Source organism: Macrobrachium nipponense, chromosome 25 (genome assembly GCF_015104395.2).
Source record: "Macrobrachium nipponense isolate FS-2020 chromosome 25, ASM1510439v2, whole genome shotgun sequence".
Taxonomy (NCBI): Eukaryota; Metazoa; Arthropoda; class Malacostraca; order Decapoda; family Palaemonidae; genus Macrobrachium; species Macrobrachium nipponense.
Window position 1 is genome coordinate 78,325,510 of NC_087214.1, and position 7,500 is coordinate 78,333,009.

Sequence of the window (7,500 nt, forward strand, 5' to 3'; positions counted from 1 at the left end):
CCTTCTTCAATGGGGAGGATGTTCTCCTTGATGATCTTCTTCATCAAGATATATTATAAGGCCTTCATGCACTCCCAGTACCACGAGGAGAAGTCGATGAAGAAGATCATCAAGGAGAACATCCTCCCCATTGAAGAAGGCAAGATGGTGGACCTTATAATATACTACAAAAACAGGAAAACAAGAGACCTAATCATGAAAAATAACTCCTCACCGCCATCAGGACACCCCCTCAAGCAGACGAACGTAGTATATCAATACATGTGCCCCACCTAAGGAAGTACATTGGAATGACTACTATGCGTCTTGCGGAGAGAATCTCCTGTCACGCCCAAGAAGAGGCTATCAAGAATCATGCCCTCACCGCCCACCGAGACACAACTCCCGCGACTGTATAATCCACAACACTAGGATAATAGGGAGGGCACCCGACCCTCGCCATCTGCGCCTTTTGGAAGCGTTACTCATTCAGGAGGAAAAGCCCTCCATGAATACGACGCAGGAGGCCTTTTTGCTCCCGACCTGCATGCGACAGAACACACCAGTAATGGCAAATTTCACCATATCGCCGCACGAATACACCCCAATTCAAGAGGAAAATAACACCGAAGACGACATTAAGACCATGAATAATACCAGCAGTGATGTCACGTGGCCTTTAACCAATCAAAATGAAGCCCGGCGTGATGGTATGCAGCTGAGAAGATCGGCGCGCCTGTTGAACATGCGCTTGGGAGCTGGCTTCAGCCCAAAGCCAGGCAGCCAATCATAAAGCAACTCCCCATTCACTAGCCAATGAAAAGGCAGCGGCACAAAGCCCCCCGCTGCACCGCCACAATAAAAGCAAATGGACTCACCCTCTCACTTCAGTCCTTCACCCACCTCCACCTAAGAGGATGTCTGAGGTTTTTCAGACGAAACGTCGTGGCCCACAAAAAGAATAAAAAAGAATAGAATTTAATATCAATTCTACCTGCAATAAACTCTACATGATATACCCGAAAATTTGACTACCCCACTAGAATTTTTTATCAATAAAAAATCCAGTCGGCTTTGACTCTTACTTAATTGAGATATGTTAACCTTCGGTGAGTTGCTCACCAGTTTAAGCAACAATGAGAAAACAATAATTAAGAAAATAGAGAAGAACCTTTATAAAATTAATGCAGCTGAGGCTGCAATCATTTTTAATAATAATAATAATAATAATAATAATAATAATAATAATAATAATAATAATAATAATAATAATAATAATGGAGAAGCAGATCCACAGTTATGTAAATGTACATATATTTCAATTTAAAAACAGCAAAGATAGCTTTCGGGAATCTGTTCGGTTCCCCTTATCAAGGGGGAACCAAACAGATTCCCGAAACCTATCTTTGTATTTGCTGTTTTAAATTGAAATATATGTACATTTACATAACTGTGGATTTGCTTCTCCATTTCAAGACTTGTGCTCCTATGAGGATTTTAAATAATAATAAAAATAATTTGTAGAAATCTCAATTACGAGGGCACAAGTAATGTTCTGAATGACTGAAGATGAACCCAGGGTAGGGTTCGACAGCATTTACATATTTTTTATTTTTATTTACTACCGCTACCATTAGTATATCATTGTGTACCTTAAAGAATAATAATAATAATACTATAATAATAATAATAATAATAATAATAATAATAATAATAATAATAATAATAATAATAATAATAATAATAATAATAATAATAATAATAATAAAGTAGAATGGAATGCTAGTCGTACTCACTTTGGTAAACAAACATCGTCGACCTTGATTTGCTTGCGTGGAGAGAACACATCAATTTGCTGGGGACTGAGACGTTGGCCACATTTGCAGGAAGGTCCTTCATGCAATATTCAGGAGCTATCCAGGTTTCAGTTCCTTCTGCCACCAGTGTTATCCCATACCCCAGCATCAAGGGAATCCAAAACAAATGCAAGTGAAATATCCCTGTGAATCTCAGATTACTGTTCGCCATATTGCCCAGCCTGAAATTTTATTTTTTTATATATATAATTAGCTGAAGGCGCCGGGAAAGTTCAAAATGAAACGACAGAGTACCAAGTACTTTCGTGTATTTTGAACACATTTTTGTGACCCTAAGATGTGTTAGAAATACACGAAAGTACTCGGTACTCTGTCGTTTCATTTTCAACTTTCCCAGTGGCTTCAGCTAATAAACAAAATCGCGTGCTAGTTTGATGCACCTTTCCACCTAGATTGGAACACGCAGCAGTCTACCACTACTACATAATCTTTAATTTAAGTCGTCTGAAGCAAAATGCTTCTGGCGGGGCGGGGATACTACCGATCACACGCACATCGTTTCTGCGAAGTATCTTTCAAACGATCAAGTAACCGATTCCTCAGGAGGGATATTGCTGTTCCAACGAAGGTTTTTCGTGCATCAGCAAGACTATATTGACTGAAGTGCAAGGTGGCCATTGATCGCAGATTTGGTCGCAAGATCGGATCGGAGTAGGCGGATCTTTAATATGTGTGGCTTGGACATTCACATTAAGATCAGACTTCGACAAAAGAGAAAGTTTGCTCTCGGCAGCCAAGCAGCAGTCACCAACCCTTAAGGTGGAGTCGCTGGAGAGAGACGACCTTTAAGCCGTCGATTTTTCGGGCGAACGATTGGCTACTTGAAAGGGAGTGTTTCTCTCGTTGAAATCTACTTGAGGAACTTAAATGACATCGTGGAGGCTATAGTGGATTCACATCACCCTACATGTGATGCCCAGGCCAGTCGCTTATGACGCTCTTGATTGGCTTCTTATAAGCCAATCACAGGGCTGGAAACTCTCAATCTCTCTCTTGAGAATTCACAAAGGCAGGATGCATGTTCCACCTCTCCTGAGGGATACGTCTTTCAGAAGTATCCCTCAGGAGAGGTGGAACATGCATCCTGCCTATGTGAACTCTGGAGAGAGACTGAAAGTTTCCAGCCCTGTGATTGCCTTATCAACAGCCAATCAGGAGCGTCGTAAGGGACTGGCCCAGGCATCAGATGCATAGTTATCTCCAGTTGGATATGGAGATTTGCCGTCAGTTGATTCATGAAGCAACACTTTTTAGAGAGTGAGAAAGGCTTCGACAAGAGACGACACCACATTTCAGACTTTCTGCAGTGCTTCAACAGATATTTCTTCTTCACAAGTAGAACCTGAGTACTGAATTCAGTTCTCAAGGCTTGGGGCCAATTATTCCAGACCCCTGTCACATCACATGGACTTCACTTCAGAAAGTTTATCTGAATTTCCGAGCTTTTAGTGTTAATGAACATATCAGTAATATTGTGTACATTTATACACACACATACACGCAAGCTAGTAATGAAATATTTGCTTATGAAATCATAAAAAAATAGGCCCTAGCTACCAACTTAATAGCAAACATATATGTATATCTTCAAAAAAGTGTGGTAGTGAATTGTTAATCTCAGCTTTTTCCGGTAAGAGATAGGGCGCTTAGTGACAGGCACTAGGCTCCTTGCAGAGTGCTGAAATGAAAAACAGCCAGAAATGATGACCAATGCGATCTGAGGTCGGCGACACCTCAGAAATCACATGCTTGGGATTGATTGATTGATTGATTTGTTAGTTCTTACTGGCGTTGCAACGACGAGGTTATTGACGCCACACATGCTTGGGACATGCAGGCACCCATCGTTTCTAGGCGCTCCGCAAGGCGTGTCTATGTGTGTGTGTGTGTTCGTAGCGTATGATGTATGGGCTTAGTGATAGGTAATGAAAAGAAGAGAGGACACTCTTTGATTGCTTGTGTCAGTGTGCAGAACACACCTGGAGGAGGTTTGAGAACACCCATCGAATAAGGTAATGTAGGATAAGACTTTGAAAAAGTTCACCTTTGAAGTGAAAAGAGAAAGAGGAGTGTGGTGCATACACATTCATTTTGATTAACTTTCACATGTGGAGTGGTGTAATAAATATGGTCGCTTTATTTCAGATGGGCTCAATGGCACCATATAAGAGAATTGGTTCCCTAAGACTTAAATGACTATTAAAAATGGTGTAGTTAATCAGACTTAAACCTGGTTCAGGAGAGGAAAATGACAGTTTACGGTTTTTGGGGGGTCAGACTTTATTCATTTAATTCCACTATAATGTATTCATTTTGTTCCACGTTAATGTTAGCTAGTCTGGGAAATAGAAAGTATATTTTTGTATCTACGAGGGTTTATTGGCCTAGTCTTCCATTTCAGTTTCAGCCACAGATCAGGTAGGCAGTTGCTTGTTTAGCAGTTTCTTTCATTTTGTCTAAATGAGTATCATTTGGTTCTAAAAAAAACTCCTTTAAGATATACATATTATATATATATATATATATATATATATATATATATATGTATATATATATATATATATATATATATATTATCTATATATATATATATGTATATATATCTATATATAATATATATCTTAAAGGAGTTTTTAGAAACCAAATGATACTCATTTAGACAAATGAGTATCATTGTTTAAATGATATATATATATATATATATATATATATATATATATATATATATATATATATATATATATAGCGAAGTTGAGGGTGGGTTCTATCAATCCAGTAAACAGCAATTTGGTGTGAAGGGAAGGACAATTCTTCATTCCTTTCAAAGTACTTTATGTAGCTGCTGACGTTTCAAAACGTTTGGTCCCATTTTCAAAGCTATATAATAAAATAAAAAACAGACTCGGGATAAAATAAAAGAATAAAAAGTTTTATACATACAACATAAAATCATAAGTACAGTAAAAAGGAAGAGAGTTTACCAAATGTTGCTGAGGGCACAGACCGAGTGAGATTTCGGGCCAGGTTCAGCTTCGACTTAAACTCACGAGAGGTCTAGAGGTGTTGAGGTGGTCTGAGTATTTAGTTGGGGGACAAGCTGTTAATAAAAAGAAGCGATTCTAAAATGCTAGTTGTTGGTCGTTCGGAGTTCGGCCTATGATTTTAAAATCTTTGTAATTGACATCGAATTTACATTTCTTTGCATGTTCACGTATGCAGGAGAATTCTGGGTTTGATAATTTAACACCAGTTCTGTAACTGACGCCTCGATGAGAATCCAATCTCACTTTTAACAACCTGCGGGTGGATCCGACATATTTCCCCAGGTTACTCTGGGGCAAATTAAATAGGTAAATGACTCCCGAGGTCATCAGAGGGTGAAAAGTTTCTTTGTATTTGAAAAATGATCTTATAGTCATTGGATTACAATGTGGTTTAGCTTTAGGTCAATTGCTGGTAAAAAACTATCTATTAACTGCCGTAATTCTCTATAGAAATTTTTATCATGAATGAGCGGGATGCTTGCATATAGTCATAATTTAGGTACTGTGGGTAATTCACATTTTGGATGGAAAACATTATTCAGAAATTTGTAAAGATTTTTGTGAAACAATCTGGATGGAAAGCAGTTGGCAATAAAGTACTGATGGAGGTAGATGATTTCATTATGGAAATGGTGCCAGTCAGATGTTATATTGAAAGCCCTGTGGAAGAGGGTTGATAAGGAATTTAGTTTAAAATTCTAAAAACAATGACTATAGAAATTAGAACCGGCCTGTGAAAGTCTTTCTAAAAATCGTAGTATTAAAATGATCATCATGTCTAAAAACCATTACATCTAGGAGAAATGTTTGTTTTCCTTTTCATATTCAATCGTAAAATGAGATCTTATCTTATATCCAAGGATGTAAATGAATACAAGCCATGGCATCGTGAATAATAAGGATCTTGAATAAAACCGTCTAAATAATTTCTAAGGTCTTTCCTAAAAGACCCTCAATCTTGTCTGCTACTGTTTGGATTCATTCTCGGAGGCTTAAATGCTATATCCATGAACAGGAACCCACAAGCTAACGGGTAATGGACCCTCACGGATAACTGTCACAAGCAGATACTGTAAACGAGGCAAGAAAGCCATTCTTCAATGCCTGAGCACAAAAGTAACTAAAAAAGAATATTTATGTATTTTTTTTTAAATGTGATGAAGTTTCTTCGACGCAATCAAGTTTTGTGTACAGTGTATAATGCTGTGCGAGCCGTAGCCCATGAAGCTTTCAGCCACGGCCCAGTGGTGGACTGTCCTATAGAGTTGCCAGACGGACGATTATGGCTAACTAACCTTAAATTAAAAACTACTGAGGTTAGAGGGCTGCAATTCGGTATGTTTGATGATTGGAGGATGGATGATCAACATACCAATTTGCAGCCCTCTAGCCACGGGAGTTTATAAGATCTGAGCGGCAAGAGAAACAATCCATGTGGACAAAGCCGTCACAAGTTTTTTTTTCAGAAAACTACAACTTAAAATCCCTAACGTTATGAAGGTGACGTACCAGAAGGACTGCTATTGCTGATGAAGAGAAGGTCTGGATGAATAATTCCAGGTGATGGAAGGACACCTAGCCCCCAGCAGAGCAAGGAAGAGGCGCTAAAACCAACTGGCCGTTGCTAACAACCGGTCCAAGCGCCAGTGATGAAAACGACTGGTCTCTTGGTCCTTCTCCCACCCAGGCAGGGCCAGCCTCGTTCTGAGAACCTGGCCTGCTGAAATCGTGGCGGTGATCTTTCCATGAAATCTTAATCTTCAGATCAATACACAGTCGTCGCCAGAGAGAAATTTGAATAATGACTATCAATCAGACGATAAAGTCGGTTAATCGCTACAAGAAATCTAGAACTCTAGAAAAAAAGAAGATCATTATTCAGGTGAAAAATTGTACCTGAGTGATAATTGAACACCTCCACTCCTGCCGAAAGGAATCTCTTCAATGACGCCAGTTCTTTTCACTGTAGATTTATAACTGTACCTCTCTCTCTCTCTCTCTCTCTCTCTCTCTCATGATGAAAGGGCAAAAAAAATCTTTTTGCTATTGATATGCAATCTTAGTAAGAGTGCTTTTGAGTGACCAGCACAACATTTACGAGACTGAGGTGACCTTCAGCGGTGGGGCACTTTTGTACTCATGACTTTCAGGCAAACAGTCACCCTCAGGGATTCTTTGGAATCATGTTCCTTCAAGGGTTCATTCTGGCGCTTTCTACTTGACGATACGAAGTCATGATTGAAAAGACCTAATGAAGCACTGCTGACTATGGGCGGGAATGTTTACTGCAATGAAGACCAAGCAATATATTAGCATCTGCGTCAGTTATAAAAAGTCAAATATGATCAAAACCTTTGCAGAACTAAAGAAAAAGCAAATACCGCACAACCACATTATACTACATACATATATATATATATATATATATATATATATATATATATATATATATATATATATATATTTTAGTTGATAATAATTTCGTCCCACATGGGACCGAAACCACCGTCCAAGTGGACAGGAACGAAATCAGGACAGACAGTGACACTATCAATTCAGCCAACAGAGACGCTATAAGTTTATATCGAATCTGACCTTAC

General features: G+C 38.7%; 1 protein-coding gene and 1 long non-coding RNA gene across 2 annotated transcripts in view; both read right to left on the minus strand.

Moving 5' to 3' along the window:
- The window catches only part of LOC135199567 (uncharacterized), a 166,504-nt gene that overhangs the window by 126,029 nt on the left and 32,975 nt on the right, over nucleotides 1–7,500 (minus strand). Inside the window, exon 2 of the long non-coding RNA XR_010311102.1 lies at nucleotides 1,776–2,017. This is a non-coding gene — a long non-coding RNA (uncharacterized LOC135199567). The remainder of the gene's footprint in view (nucleotides 1–1,775; nucleotides 2,018–7,500) is intronic.
- Nucleotides 1–7,500, minus strand: part of LOC135199562 (uncharacterized) — a 93,064-nt gene that overhangs the window by 52,546 nt on the left and 33,018 nt on the right. The window lies entirely within an intron of this gene.